The sequence below is a fragment of the Rhipicephalus microplus genome, chromosome 1, assembly GCF_043290135.1.
Source record: "Rhipicephalus microplus isolate Deutch F79 chromosome 1, USDA_Rmic, whole genome shotgun sequence".
Classification (NCBI taxonomy): domain Eukaryota; kingdom Metazoa; phylum Arthropoda; class Arachnida; order Ixodida; family Ixodidae; genus Rhipicephalus; species Rhipicephalus microplus.
Window position 1 is genome coordinate 31,960,122 of NC_134700.1, and position 16,663 is coordinate 31,976,784.

Sequence of the window (16,663 nt, forward strand, 5' to 3'; positions counted from 1 at the left end):
TATATATATATATATATATATATATATATATATATGTATATATATATATATATATATATATATATATATATATATATATATATATCTTCATGAAAATGCAAGAAAAACATCCAGATAAACAATATGGTGCGTGGCATCGAACTTGGATTCTCCGCGTCAAGAGTGCGGGGCGTCCTCTACTTAGGCACCAAGGAGCACACTCTTGAACGTGCAAACAAAAAGCCATTTGTATCTACTACTACCAGGCATCTTGAAGGACAACTATCAAGTTTTCATAATTACCAGCAAGCTATAAGCGTGAAGCGGCGCACGCCCTCATTGGCGGTCGTAAAGCCCTTCAACGCACAGTTGAAGGGCTGTCAGTTGGCGGTCGTAAAGCCCTTCAACGCACACTCGTGCTCTCTTATCTCGTGGTTGGGAGCATCTTGTGTCTTTTCTGTTCCTAAGCTTTCCCCGGAACAATTCTGCTGTAGTTACCGGGTGCACAAACGTCACTGAAATTGTTGCACAGGCTCCGTTTCAGAAAAAAAGCGTGCTTTTCAGACACATCGAAGTAACAACGAACACGTTTATTGATTGATTTGTGGGGTTTAACATCCCAAAACCACCACATGATTATGAGAGACGCCGTAGTGGAGGGCTCCGGAAATTTCGACCACCTGGGGTTCTTTAACGTGCACCCAAATCTGAGCACATGGGCCTACGACATGTCCGGCGAAGACGTTTATTCACGTTCATCTGTACCTGTAACTACGGGTTGTGTGTTTTTTGTGCTTGAGAAACGTGGGGCCCGTTTTCATCTTTGCCAATCTGCGCGTGGCCTTTCAATCGTTTTCATTCTTTCGCCTTTGCGGCAAAGCTGCGACTTTTTAAATGCGAAGCATTTTTTAGCCAAGTTCAGCGACTGAGCGTATCTATCTATCTATCTATCTATCTATCTATCTATCTATCTATCTATCTATCTATCTATCTATCTATCTATCTATCTATCTATCTATCTATCTATCCATACAGCCGCCTAACACTTTTAGCTCTCCTGGCCGTTTCTATAATAACATCAATACCAAACTAGGTATTGAATAACACGACTGTATGATGAGCGTAAATGACTAGTCATAAGGCAAAAATCAGAACATGTATGTCAAGCGTGTCATAATTTATGTTTTACGATCTTACTGCTCTTGCGGTTGTTTCGTTCGCATGACATGTTGCATAACTCGTATGGTGTAACATGACTGCATGGCGAACACAAGCCACAGACTCTAACATGAAAATGATGACATGCGTGTCGTGTAACAACATGACTACATGCCACGCCCATTATAATCTCGCAGCCATTTTGCTGGCTTCACATATACCAAATTTGGTATTACGGGAAGTGAATGCGCGACGAAGGCATGTGACTGGTGCGAATATGAGAATCATGAGATCCGTGTCATGTATGAACATGGCTACAAGCCACAGTCACGCGCCACTACACTTCGACGTAAACTGGCGCGCTCACCCACCGGCGTTCGTTTCGTCGCGCCACTCTGGTGATGCCACGCCGGGCACCCTCAATCTGCATGCCATGTAATGTGCGCGCCGCGCTGCATTGCTTTGACGCATGCGCGTTTCAGCGTCACCGGCGTCCCTCCGTCACGAAGAGAGGCAAACTTGGTGCTATCTCGGTAACGTCGTGATGTCTGGTAACGCAATTAAGCATGTCGCATTTCGTGGCGGTTGCGCCGGGCTGCGCTGACGTGCGCTAGATGCACCTGTTGCGCATGGCGTGAAACCTTAGAGTGCTCGCGTTTTGCTAGCATCGCGTCGCTGCGCCCAGCGTGCGCGCGTCGACGTTACATCGGAGTGTATTGGGCTCTTCATGATGCGCTCGCCACCGTTTTGCTAGCTTCACAAATGCGCAATTCGGTACTACAGGACGTGAATGAACAACGAAGGTGTGTAACTGGCGCAAATTTAATAATCATGAGATGGGTCTCATATAAAAACATGACTACATGCCATGCTCATGATGCCCTCGCAGCCGCTTTGCTAGCTCCACATCCTAAGTTTGGTATTGCGTGATAAGAACGGATGACGATGCTACTGACACGTTCAAACATGATAATTTTGACATGCATGTCATGTAAAACATGGCTACATGCTACGCTCATAGTGCGCTCGCGGTTGTTTTGCTACCTTCACATATACCAATTTTGGTGTTACGTGGCTTTAATGAATGACGAAGGTATATGACTGGTGCGAACATGATAATCATGACACACGTGTCATGCAAGAACATGACAACATACCATGCTCATGATGCGCTGGCGGTCGTTTTTCTTGCTCCACTTTCACCAAACTTGGTACCACGCGATTTATATAGACGACAAAGACGACGATAAATGACATGTCCAAACACAATAATAATGATATGCGTGTCATGTAAAACATGAATACATGATACGCTTCTAACATGCTCGCGGTCGTTTCACTAGTTCGACATATACCGAACTCGGTATTACGTGCCGTGAATGGACGGCAAGTGTAAACGACACGTCCAAACTGGTTAGTCATGGCATGCCAATCATGTGAAACTGCACTACCTGCTACGCTCATAGCACGTTTGCGGCCGTTTTGCTAGCTCCACATATACCAAATCTGATATCACATCAGGTGATGTAAACAGATGATGAAGGTAAATGACACGTGTAAACATGATAATCATGACATTAAAGTCATGTACAGCATAATTTACCTCCGCTTCGCAACATTGTGCTGAGTTTAAAGTGATATATGAACCTTCTATCTTCATGCTACGCGTATCGTCCATTCTCACTGTACGTATGTCTGCCAATATTTTGTTTCGAGTTTAATTTACACTGCGTATTAGGACTATGCTAATACTTGTATTTTTGTGCAATAGTATTTATTATTATTATTATTATTATTATTATTATTATTATTATTATTATTATTATTATTATTATTATTATTATTATTATTATTATTATTATTATTATTATTATTATTATTATTATTATTATTATTATTATTATTATTATTTCTATTGGCGCAAGAGCAATTAAAGCCAAAGAGCACCATTACAAGCGTTGTTTCACTTCAGGTTATTAGTCTAAAAAATTAAAACAAATGGTGTGTAGAAATCCCAATGAGCTATTTAAAACACAGTGCAATTAAAAGGAATGTAACTTTGTTGAAATATCTTCATTTCGTTTGCGATAAATGTCTGTGACGATAGAGCAGTCGACAAGGTCCAAGACCTTCACGGCTGAAGTCTTTGCCTGAGCGAGAATTTTTATTGTCCGCAATACTATTTCCCGCAACTCCATTTCATTTCCCACAATTCCAGAATGACCTTGAACCCAGCAAATAACCATGGAAAGTTTTAGGTTATAGGCTGCATAAATTTCGTTAAGGAGCTTGTTGAAAGTGGGGTTCCTGCTGTACTTGCCACAAGACAGGGCCCTGACAACACCTAAAGATTCTGTGTACACTATGACTTCGGTATTTTGTGATGTTTAATGTGTTGTATAATAGGCAGGCTACCATAGGCTTCCGCCGTGAAAATGCTGGTATAAGTATGCATGGTTCTGGTGTCTGAGAACTTTTGTCCGTAGGCTGCACAAGGTACAGATGTATGAGAATTTGAGCTATAAGGGAAAATTGGGCTGAATGATTTTTGTTTTTAAGGGCCAAAAAATATTGCTCAATGAGTGCACTTGGACAATTTTCCTTTACGATGTTTTTGAAAGACCAGTCACAAGTGACTGGACACTGCCGCCAGGAAGAAATGTGTTCGGCATAGTCAATTTCTTCTAATCATTGAAAAAAATGCAAGTTTTTCTACTGCAGGTCCTATATACAATGGAAACGGTGGGCCGATAGAAGGACGGTTTAGGCATAACTGTTTAGTAGACACATCATTCATAAGTGCTTTGCATGGCTGCTGCTTCAGAGACATTCTAACTGCAGACATTCTAACTGCATAGTTGAGACCTAGATACGTGCGCTGATAGTCCAGTGGCCACTGATCTGACTCTGCATAAAGGTTGTGAATAGGGTTGGTACAGAAGGCACCAAGTGGCAGCCGGATACCTAAGTGGTATACAGGGTCCAACATTTTGAGTGTTTTCCTTGAAGCTGACTGAAATAGTATGCTTGCATAGTTTATGCGTGACAAAACCAGGCTTCGAAATATAGATATGAGACAGTGCCTGTCTGTCCCCCACGAGTGATGCGATAAAAACTTTAAAAGGTTCAAGGTCTTGAGACATTTTAACTTCAGCTGCTTTATGTTCTGGGTGAAGGTGAGTTGGGAATCAAAAATTACACCGAGAAATTTTTGTTCTTACGCGATGACTAAGTTTTGCTCATTCATTAGTATGCAGGGGTCTGGATGTACACCTCGTCTTCTGGGGCAAAGCACACTAGTAGTCTTGTCAGTGCTAAACTCAAAACCATTCTCACCAGCCCATTTCGCAAGGCGGGTCACACCTAACTGTATCTGGCGTTTGCATACGTTCAAGTTTCACGATTTGAAAACTAATTTGAATTTCGTCCACATATACGAAGTACAATATCACAGGTGGAGCGAAGAGAGTTCATTTTACCTATATATAGTGTGGAGCTTAATACTCCTCCCGGTGGCAATCCATTTTCTTGAAGAAATGTGCGGAATAACACAAAATTTATTCTTACACGGAATTTCCTTTCATACAGGTAATCTTTTAAGAAGGTAACCAACCTGCCAATTAATCTGAAAGACAATAGGTATTGCAGGATTCCGCATCGCTAGGCAGTATCTTACATCTTCTCAAGATGAAAGAAAACAGACAGACAGTATTGATTGTGTACAAACGCGTCACGCATATACGACTCGAAGAGGACAAGATTGTAAATTTTGGATCTAGCTGTATGAAATCCAGACTGGCACGGGTTCAATATACCGTTGTATTCTAAGTAATAGACCAAGCAGCGGTGAATCATTTTTTCAAAGACTGAGTAGACAGCTTGTAATGGTGATAGGTCTGTGACTATTTACCGAAGAGGGATCTTTCCTATGTTTAGGGATTGGTAGTACTATTGCCTCTTTTCAAGCAGAGGGTATTCTGCCGGTATTGAAAATCTTGTTATAAAGTGCTAAAAAGCAGTTCACGGTTTCTCCAGGGAGATTTCTGATCAATTCATAGGTAATTGTATCAGAAGCAGGAGCATAACTTGCACAGGGACGAAGGGCAAGCTTCAGTTCATATAGTGTTAGTGGTTTACTGCATCCGTCTGATACATGCTTGTTCCGGCTCAGAGGTACACTTTCAGCTATGCTTTTGCGGCGTAAGAATTTAGCGGTATAATTTTCTGACCTTCATATTTCCTCGAAGTGTTCGCCCAGAGAGCTTGCCTGTTCTTCTGTTGCATTACCACAGTAAATCACAAAATGGAAGGAATTCGGGCCTTCTCATTCAAGTTTATGCACCCTATTCTGCGCCTTGCCGACGTCTGTGTAGGAGTTTATTGATGATATGCAGTGTATCCAGCTTTCCGGTTTGGCTACATGGCGAATACGCCTGCATTTAACTTTGCAACTTTCAAAATTTATCAAATTTTCTGCTGTTGGGTAGCGGAAAAAGTCCTCCGTGCTTTGTTTTGCAATTTTTTTAGCATATTCACACTCACAATTCTACCATGGCTTTGTGTTACAGTTATCATTGCTTGACTCCGGTATGCACTGTTTTGCACAAGTAAGAACATATTCAGAGATATAGTTAGCCACCTCTTTTACTTCCAATTGATCTACCTCTTCGAGGCATAGTGTACATAGCTCTCTAAGTTTCACCCAGTTTGCAACAGGAAAGTTCCACTTTTTAGGATAAGATGGTCGGTCATCTTGTTGTCTTGTTACTAAAACAGTTGGAAAAAGGTCACTTCCATAGAGAATAATAATTACTTTCCAATCTGAGTAATGTTGGAGTGACGGTGACCCAGTGGCTAAATGTATGCATGAATATGTGTTGTGTGTGGTACTAAAGTATGTTGGCTCTGCCTTATTGAGCAGACAGGCTCCAGATGTGAGAAGAAAGATTTCTATTGCACGACCTCACGCATCGCATCTGGGGTCAGCCCATAAATATCTGTGAGCATTAAAATCTCCAATCAAAACATAGGGTTCTGGGAGCTGAGTAATCAGCTTTTCAAACTCTATTTTGTTGAACGATTCATCAGGGGTATGTAGATGGAACAGATAGTTATCACATGATTGAATAAAATAGCGCGAACAACCACAACCTCAAAAGAGCTTTGTACCGGAATGTGCTAGCATGCTTCGCTTCTTTGTGCAACGATGGCCTCATCTCCAGACGAGAAAATGCCACTATTTATGATCTTCACAAAAACCACATATTGATTTAAGAAATTCGAATGAGTTGATTGTGAAGGAGTTTCTTGAACGCAGAAGACTTTTGGCTGATAGTCATCAACAAGTCTTTGATACTATCTAGGTTATTGAAAAGGCCTGAGGCATTCCACTGTAGTATCTGTGTGATCATACTGAGAAGAATTGTATGTGTCTTGTGTTCAGATGAATGTCATAAATTTATGTGTTAAAGGGAGGTTAGCCATCTGGTTGCTAACCCCTTTGATGGCGCCGATTACGGAATGTTTCCCTTTCTTATTGCGCTCCAAGGAGCGCTGATCTTCGGGCGTCGACGACGCTGGTGTTCGTCCCTCGATTTTTATTGCCTTCTCCGAGGCACTGGAAGGTCGACGACCGGGCACAGAGATTTGCGTCTCCGGCCTGGGAATTCGATTTAACGTCGGAGCCTGTGGAGCCAAAGCCTGTAGACCCACCTTTGATGTTGGTTGCGTGGCAATACCAGCCGCCACCTGGGGGGTGAACGAAGTGACTACTGGGCAACTGTTTGCGACCGCAGTTGACTGCCGAGACACTTGTGGCACTACCCCCCGTTGCACCACCTCGGCATAACTGGTGTGATCAAGGTATGACAAACGGTTCCTTGCTTCACGAAATGTTGTTTTCTTTTAGTTTTAGTGAGACGATCTCTTTTTCGATCTTTCATTTAGGGCATGTTCTAGGGTAGGCTGGATGACTTCCATCACAGTTCACACAATGAGGAGACGATTCGCAATCGTCTGACTTGTGTTCATTGGAGCTGCATTTGGCACATGTCTGCTTTCCCCGGCATGTCTGCGATCCATGCCTGTACCGCTATCACGTATAGTACCACCGGTGATTCGGCATGTACGGCCTGACGCGAAGTTGGATGTCTAGCGTGGTAGGAAGCACACAGCTGTCACAGGTTAGAATTATGTGCTTAGTATGCATCTGCTCATTTTTCCTGCGAATCAATATTCTTTCAACCTTTATAACATTTTGATTCTGGAACCCATCAAGAAATTCTTCATCACTAAGGTGCAAGAAGTCATCTTCTGATATTACACCGTGGCTCATGTTCATTGTTCTATGCAGAGACACTGTGACTGGTACGTCACCAATACATTTCAACTCATTCATTTTCTCAAATTGATCTTTGTTCTTAAGTTAAAGAAGCAAATCACCACTAGTCATTTTCATGGCCTTGTAGCCTGGTCCGATGGCGTTTCCAAGGCATTTCGCCACCAGCAATGGAGACGAGACCATTTGCGAGCAGTTAGGTGGCCCTCACTATTGATCACATGATATTTTAGAAATGTCATTGCTTTTCAGAAAAAAGCGGAAGCATGCTTCGGTGCGCCCTCTTTTCTTGAAAGCGATGAAGGAGTAAAGTAGCTTGTTTAGCCATGGGAGTACTGCGTGTGTTTGGCGACAGCGCCAACCGCCCACCACGGAGCCCAACAAGGGGACTCGGCAAGACTTGACCCAATTCTGCACAACGCCAGCTGCATGCTATCACTATGACCGGATATAGTATACCTAAGGTTGGATACCTACACGAGGTTAACCCTTGCCCTCAGGAAACAATGAAGTAAACGGAAAAGAGAAGAAGACAGGATAAAATTAGAGGAGAAAAAACATAGATGTAGGGAGAGAGAGAGAGATAGGAAAAGGTGACTGCCGATTTCCCTTGGGTGGATGAGCCCAGAGGTGCCGTCTACGTGAAGCCGGGGTCAAAGGGGTGTGTTGCCTCGGCCAGAGGGCCTTAAAGCTCCAATCACCTAGCATCGGCTCAACCCCCAGGATCCCCTTTTCCCCGGACACGGCAAAGCCACGCACGGATAGGCGTGGGAGGGAGTCGAAACCCTCCCGTTAGCTCGTGTCTGTGGTGACGCTACGCATTAAACGCCTGCTTTCATAGACGCCCGTGCGGGGTTTGTGCAATATTTAATAAATAATATATGTTAGATATGAAGGTGCTCTGGGGCCTGCGTGCCAAACTCTATTTAGGCGCAAAGGCCCTTTGCCAGGCTCTAAAGCCTTTTGTCTCTGCTCCTGCTCCAGTAAGTTTCTTCAGGGAAAATCCACTTTTATATCAACTCAGTTCAATAATCAAGAACGCGCATTACCAAAGCCGAAACCCAACCGAGCGCACGGTCTACGTATGACGTCGCGTTCGGTAGGAATCTAGAACCGGATGTCGTCCAAACATGCTGGCCCTGCCAATGCGCTGTGTGTAAACTGTGAATGCCGGGCCGAGCGGGTGCTCAGAGTTAGTTCGGAGTAGAGGTAAACACGCCGAGTGTCATGTCCGAGATTGACAGTGTATCAGATCTGCCTGAAAACGGTGACACTGTCGCAAACAATGCTGTTACTTTGCTGTTTCAGAGGTGAAGCTCCTTATTCCATGGATAGTGCATCCGTGTTGTATGTAGCAGTAGTAGTAGTAGTAATAGTAGTAGTAGTAGTAGGTAGTCACCTCTCGTTTACTTCTTGGTGACGCCAGGCTCGTTGGTGACGCCAGGCTCTATATGATTTTCGAGAATATGGCCTGGCGTCAACTTCAACACGAAGCAGCAGCTGCATCAAGTGTGAAATTTGTCTGTTGGTGGCGTACCGCATTGGTGTCAACTCGAATTAGTAGATGCATCAAGCGTGAATTGTGTCCATCAGTGGCGTCCAGCGTCTATGTCAACACGAAACAGTAGGGGAGTCAAACGTGAAATATAAGCGTAGGTGTCGTAGAGCAACTGCGTCACACGAAGCAGTAGATACATCAAGTGCTAAATGTAAACGTCAGTGTCGTCTAACATCGGCGTAAACACGAAGCATTAGATATATCAAAGTCCCTGATAGCACCAAAACATCGCAGCATATCCACGAGATGAATGATAATGAGTGGGGTGAACCGGACGCACGGATGAACGGAAGCACTGATGTACGTATGGACGGATGCATGGACTCTCGGAGGAACGCTTAAATGGACGCAAAGATGTAGACATAGACGGAGGGTCGCTTATATGGATGGACGCGTGGATGGTTACGTTTCGAATGCGTTGACACTGGCGCTGGACGACGCCACCGGTGGTTACGCTTTGAGCTTTGCATGTAACGTCTTGACACCAATGCTGCACGCCACCGACTGTTACATTTAGCGCTTGATACATGCAACGCGTCGACTCCGACGCTTGACACCATCGACGGTTACGTTTCGAGCTTGATGCATGTAACGTGAGGCCTTGGTAACATGTTGACGCTGACGCAGGACGCCACCACGATTTCACGCTTTATGTATGCAATGCTTTTGCCTTAATAACGCTTTAACCTGAAAAAACTTGGCAGATCCCACGTGCAGTGGTAATCAATGATATGCAAAGCACGAATGAGGAAGGTTGACATCCCTATTGAAAAAAAACGTCTACCATAAAAATCGTGCATTCCACCATCCACAACTTTGGTGGAAGATTGGTTCCACATGGTGTATGGTAAAGCGGATGGTGGGTGGCGCGCTCCAGCCGGCAGTGCTGGAGCGCCAAGCAGCGTCAGAACCACCATGACGATCTGCTACTAAAGAAATAATAAAAACAATTGTGTAAAAACAATGTACAAAGCACCCGCAAACAAAAGAAAAAATGTGACGGCATGGAATCTAAACTGCCACCTTCCGATTTCTAACTGAGCACACTAACCACTACGCCACGCCGACAAATGGCGAGTTTGGTGTTAAAGGAGTAGTAAACTCAGAAACTCCTGTTCAACTTCAGTTCTGTTTGTCGCTTACTTGAGATGGACGGGATCTGCACCTGCTACTTGAATTTGCACAATTGATAAACACGAACAGCTGCTGCCTGTAACACTTGCCACTGCGATAATGGCAACAGCACTGTGCTTTTGTTCAAATTTACAACTGCAAAAAAAAAACAGCTCAGTGGACTGAAAAGCAGGTCGAGTTTATCGGTGAATACTGCGAAGTTTATTATCCGTTTGTCGCTCTTTCCAAAGGGCGATATCTGTACATGCTTTATGTCGCTTCTATGGTCGATCGATAGATACGCCTACACAATTGATTGTGATGTTTTTCGCGCAACGCACAGCGCAGTCTTGCCAGCACACCGCTGTTGCTCCGTCGTTAGGAAAAACTACACAACGGCTTGGCCAAAACGAATGCAGTGCGCCAGAAACGTCATATAATCACAGTGGTTCAGTAAGAATACAAATAGACGAGTCTGTATTCTCGCATAAGAGCCAGTAAAGTTCCGGCGAGCGCGACCAGCGGCTGTTGGTGAGGGAAGGCGTACATTTGCTGGACTTGTTGCAAGCACGTCGCATTGACGTTTATCGCTTCTTGCTTCGACACCGTACACAATAAAACGATTATTTAGGTTAACCCATATGTGCCCAGTGTGCTACATATAGGACGCTTTTTAATGTGTGCTAACATCTCTATTTTTTTTAAATGAATAGTAGCGTCACCCTACAATCCTTCAAACAAGCAACCGCCTTGATGTGTGCAAGCCTACACTGTGCTTGCCCTTCGTTTTGCCGCGGTGTGGACTGCAATCTCCGTTCGAGCACACACGCTGTACGGAAGACGCCATGAAGCCGAGGAAAAAGTAAGTACTGACAATTTATTCACTGTCTAAAAACTCCAATAATGTGTCGAACGCCTCATAAGAGTATGTATATTAACTATGCTCAGTATGTTGTAGGCCCGTGTGCTCAGATTTGGGTGCACGTTAAAGAACCCCAGGTGGTCTAAATTTCCGGAGCCCTCCACTACGGCGTCTCTCATAATCATATAGTGGTTTTGGGACGTTAAACCCTACAAATCAATCAACTATGCTCAGTAGTGTTGTTCAAAATGCAGAAAGTGATAAGTTACAATGCGCTAAACCTAGCCGTCCTATATTTAGGACACTGGGCAAATTAGGCGTCTTGGGGCGGTGTAAGTGCCCAGAAGCAACCGCTACGTAGTTTCACGATGTGGGTAAGCACAATAGTGACGATAATGTTTCTTTCGCGCAAGGCTTGCGGACATGTTGCGCCATCTAGTGTATTATGGACGAATTGTTCCGGCGGGTATTTTGAAAAGGATGTGATAATACCCTTGTGTTCGCGTTTTTTTTTTTTTCGCCACACTGCGTGGATCCCGCCTCTTTCTCTACAATAATACAAAAAATGCACTAGCTAACATTTACGCTGAGTAGATAATATGAATTCGACCTGATCACGTTTTATGATTTTTTTTTCAGGGAGGGAATACCGTGTCCGGTGTTTTATGCGGAAACAGCGCCACCAAGCATTCTGAACGATGTGTTAAACCTTGTTGGTGCTGGTGGCAGCGGGCCCTCCACACTGGCAATATTACCGCCGGACAATTTCGCAGCCACAGTTACTGACGAAGAAAGCGGGGATGAAAATGACACTGACATGGCTCGCTTGCCTGGAAGCGTCCTTCGAACGGAAATTGTTGGCCTGGACAATGCATCAAGTAACGACGACGAGGGTGAGCCAGCCAAAAAGGTCGCAAAATTCAGCGCAAACTGGGACAAGCGAGACTTCAAGACCAAAGCTACCTCAAAGTGAGTGGTTGGCAGAGGAACAGGATGAAAGTTTCCTCACTCCCGCAGATGCATTCGAGAAATTCTTTGATGACGACGTCATCGCGCTTCTCGTGAAGGAAACTAACCGATATGTCGACCGAAAAAATCGGAGCCTAGGAGTGACAGAAGAAGAAATGAAGTGTGTCATAGGCGTGCTTCTTCTTAGCGGGTACGTGCCTGTCCCTTGCCAGAGAATGTTGCGGGAAATTTCTGAAGACTGCCACAATGAACTTGTTGCGAACTCCATGAGGCGTAACCGTTTCGAAGCAATATTTTCGAATCTGCATGTTGCCGACAACAACAACCTGCCTGAGGATGACAGATTTGCCAAAATGCGGCCATTACTCAAGCTTCTGAATCAGAAGTTTCTTTTGTACGCACCACTTTCAGAATGCTACAGCATCGACAAAAGCATGCGTGAATATTTCGGAAAGCACGGGTGTAAACAGTTCTTGAAAAAAAAACCAATCCGATTTGGATACAAGCTGTGGTGCCTGTGCACACCTCTCGGCTACTTGTTGTCAACTGAGCCCTACCAAGGAAAATATGGCGTGGCCCCTGAAAGCAAAAATGACCTTGGTCTCGGAGGTTCCGTTGTGGTGGACATGGTTGGCAGGCTCAAGTCTAAAACTGACCTTTGTTTTCACGTGTTTTTTGACAATTTTTTCACGAGCTTGCAGCTTGTTCGAAAACTCACCACTTTGGGCGTGAAGTGCACTGGAACTGACCGTGAAAACAGAATTGAAAAATGTCCACTTCCAGCACAAAAGAGTATGAAAGGTAAAGAACGAGGCACATTCGATTACAGAGTGGACAGTGAGAGGGAAGTAATTGTGTGCCGTTGGGTGGAAAATAGTGTTGTTACTGTTCTTTCAAATGCACATGGAGCGGGGCCAACGCAGCAGGTGAAACGATATTCTAGAGCAAAAAAAGGCAAAAGTTGTGTTAAACCAGCCGTTATTGATTGCTAAATACAATGCCAACATGGAAGGTGTAGACAGAATGGACCAAAACATATCCTAATACCGGACGGCCATCAGAGAAAAAAAGTGGTACTCATCTCTCTTTACTTACCTTCTCGATGCATCCGTGAACAAGGCTTTGCAGCTGTATAAGCTCAAAAATGGGAACATCGAGCATCTTTGTTTTCGGAGGTCTATTGCTATGGCCTACCTGAAAAAATATGGATGCAAGCCCTCCCGTGGAAAAGCCCGCCAGTCCGCCATTCAAGCAGTCAGTCGTTTTGACCGCACTGATCATATTGTTATTACTCAAGCCAAGCAGACAAGGTGCGCTCATTGTCACGAGAAGACAACAACTCGTTGCGAGAAGTGCGACGTGGGTGTGCACGTGAAGTGCTTCAAGGTCTACCACACCCGCACATAGCACCCCTAAAGCCCAGTGTCCTACATGTAGGACGGCTTTGAAAATAGTGTTGCCTTGAAGTGAGTGTAAATAAAATAACCTGTACTGTAACGGGGTTTATTTGCAGAGCACAACGCAGAAAGCGAAGCAGTCAGCAGCGTCCGGTCAAGCGCAGCAAGCACGAGCTTATGCCGATGGCGATGCCCCTGATGTGCCAAAAAAATGCCGCTGAAGCTCCTCTTCTTCACTAAAATCGCCCTCCGCACAAAAAGACGCCATCCTGGCGGATTAGGGAGAAGAAACGACTAATGGGTCGTATAATGGCTTGAGACGAGAGACGTGGACAGTGTCGCGGCCGCGGTAGCGTAGGTCTGTGGATGGGATGATGGGCTCCACGATATAGTTGACGAGTGACGTTTGTTCTACAACGCGGTATGGCCCGATGTATTTGGGAAGAAGTTTTGCGGAGCGGCCAGGCGCGGTAGCAGGTGCCCGAAGCCATACCAATGAACCAGGTGGAAAGTTTGGAGCCGAACGGTCCCCAGTCTGGCGGGATTGCTGCTGCCACTGGTTCTCGTTAGAAAAAGAGCGGGCAAGCTGGCGGCATTCTTCAGCATGTAGGGCAGCTTCGGACAGAGTTGTACTTTCGGACTCTAAAGGTTTATATGGAAGAATAGTGTCTACTGTACTTGAAGGTTCTCGTCTGTACAGAAGAAAGTATGGCGAAAACCCAGTAGTAGCTTGTACGGCAGTATTATACGCGTAGGTGACGAACGGGAGAACTTGGTCCCAATTTGAATGATCAGAGGCGACGTGCATCGACAGCATACTGCCAAGAGTACGGTTGAAGCGCTCCGTCATGCCATTCGTTTGAGGGTGGTACGCTGTACTTGTGCGGTGCACGATTCGGCATTTGTTGACTAATGCCTTCAAGGCGTCAGAAAGGAAGGCACGGCCTCTGTCACTTAAGAGCTCGTGAGGGGCACCATGACGCAGAATGAAACGTTGCAACAGATACGTTCCAACGTCACGGACTGTGGCAGTCGGCAGCGCGGCTGTTTCGGCATAGCGTGTCAGATGGTCTATCGCAACAACATTCTAGCGATTACCAGCTAGAGTTGATGGTAGTGGTTCGTAAATGTCAATGCCAATGCGATCAAAAGGTCGACTAGGACAAGTAAGAGGTTGTGACGGGTAGACTTGCCCGGGAGGTAACTTTTGTCGTTGGCACTGAGCACACGAGCGAATGAACTTTCGCACGTAGTTATACATGCCACGCCAATAAAATCTGAGTCGAAGCCTAGCGTATGTCTTGAAGAGGCCTGCGTGGGCGCACTGTGGGTCCGCGTGAAAAGCTTCGCAGATAGCAGCTCGAAGATGGTGGGGTATCACAAGGAGATACTTGCGACCGTCAGAAAGGTAGTTGCGTCCATAAAGAAGATCGTCCCTCAGGCAAAAGTTGCTAGCCTTGTGGCGGAGAGCGCGAGACGGTGAAGGAGTGAGAGGATCCGAAAGAATGCTTATGAGGCCACTGATCCAGGGATCCTTTCCTTGTTCCACCGTCATGTTGCACCAGGCGGATGACGCAAGTGCAGGCTCGAGGGAAGAGAGGCAAACACCTTCATCCGATATAGGTGAGCGAGAAAGGGCGTCGGCGTCCGTGTGCTTACGACCAGATCTGTAAATAACGCGGATGTCGTATTCCTGAAGTTTGAGCGCCCAGCGAGCAAGTCGTCCGGAAGGGTCTTTAAGTGTGGATAGCCAACAAAGGGCGTGGTGGTCAGTGACGACGCCGAATGCGTGACCATACAAGTAGGGGCGAAATTTCCCAAGGGCCAAAATAATAGCTAAACACTCTTTCTCGGTCACGGAGTAGTTAGCCTCGGCTTTCGTCAAAGTTCAGCTTGCGTAGGCGACGACATATTCATCAAACCCTGCCTTTCGTTGCGCGAGCACAGCGCCAAGCCCAACACCGCTGGCATCAGTATGAACCTCCGTGGGAGCGGCAGGATCGTAGTGGCGGAGGATGGGTGGTGAAGTCAGCAGGTGGCGAAATTTAATAAATGCATCGTCGCATGCTGGTGACCAGGTGGAAAGGTTCTTGTCGACGCTAAGAAGGTCCGTAAGGGGCGCACATACGGAAGCAAAATTTCTGATAAAGCGTCAGAAGTATGACGACAAGCCGACAAAACTTCTAAGTTCCTTCAAGTTCTTTGGCTTCGGAAAATCGGCGACTGCTCGAAGCTTAGCGGGGTCGGGAAGTATGCCGTCCCGCGATACGACGTGGCCAAGAATGGTGGGCTGCCGGGCACCGAAACGACACTTCTTGAGGTTGAGTTGAAGGCCGGCGTCGGTGAGACGTGTGAGGACGTGCTGGAGACGATTTAAATGGGTGTCGAAATCGGTGGAAAAGACAACTATGTCATCGAGGTAGCATAAACATGTGTTCCACTTGAGGCCTCGTAAAATAGTGTCCATCATTCTTTCAAAAGTGGCTGGAGCGTTACAAAGACCGAAAGGCATAACTGTAAACTCGTATAATCCATCAGGTGTGACAAATGCTGTTTACAGTCGGTCAGATGCTTCCATAGAAACTTGCCAGTATCCAGACCGTAAATCCAGCGAAGAGAAGTATTCTGCTCCCTGCAAACAGTCAAGGGCGTCGTCTATTCGCGGTAACGGGTAAACGTCCTTGCGGGTGATCTTGTTTAAACGTCGATAGTCCACACAGAACCGAATGGAGCCGTCCTTCTTCTTAACAAGAACGACCGGTGACGCCCAGGGACTGTTAGAAGGCTGTACAATACCCTGCTTGAGCATGTCAGCAACCTGGTCGTCAATAACACGGCGCTCCGACGCTGAGACTCGGTAGGGGCGCTGCCGTAGGGGCGTATGGCTTCCTGTGTCAATCTTGTGAGATATGTTCCATGTGCGACTGAGGCCAGAAGCGTGGCTGTCAAAAATAGTACGAAACTTTTGCAGCAGGTTCACTAACTAGCTTCGTTCTGAAGAAGACGTTGCGACATCGATGGAGCGGTGGAAAGCGTAAAGGAGGGACTGGTCAACAACAGAGTCAGAAATGAGTGTGCTGATGTCCGTAGAAAGTAAACTAGATGGAGCGTCAAAAATGTGACGGGCGTCGATCGGATGCACGTGACCGAGACATTCAACATAGAATAAAGGTAAAGGCCCTTCTAGCGTATTGTGCACGAGCGTCTTCATGACGCCATGGTGGAGAGAAAGGAGGGCAATGGGCAGTGGATAACATTTGCGTTGAATGAACAGGGCAGAGGGCGTAAAT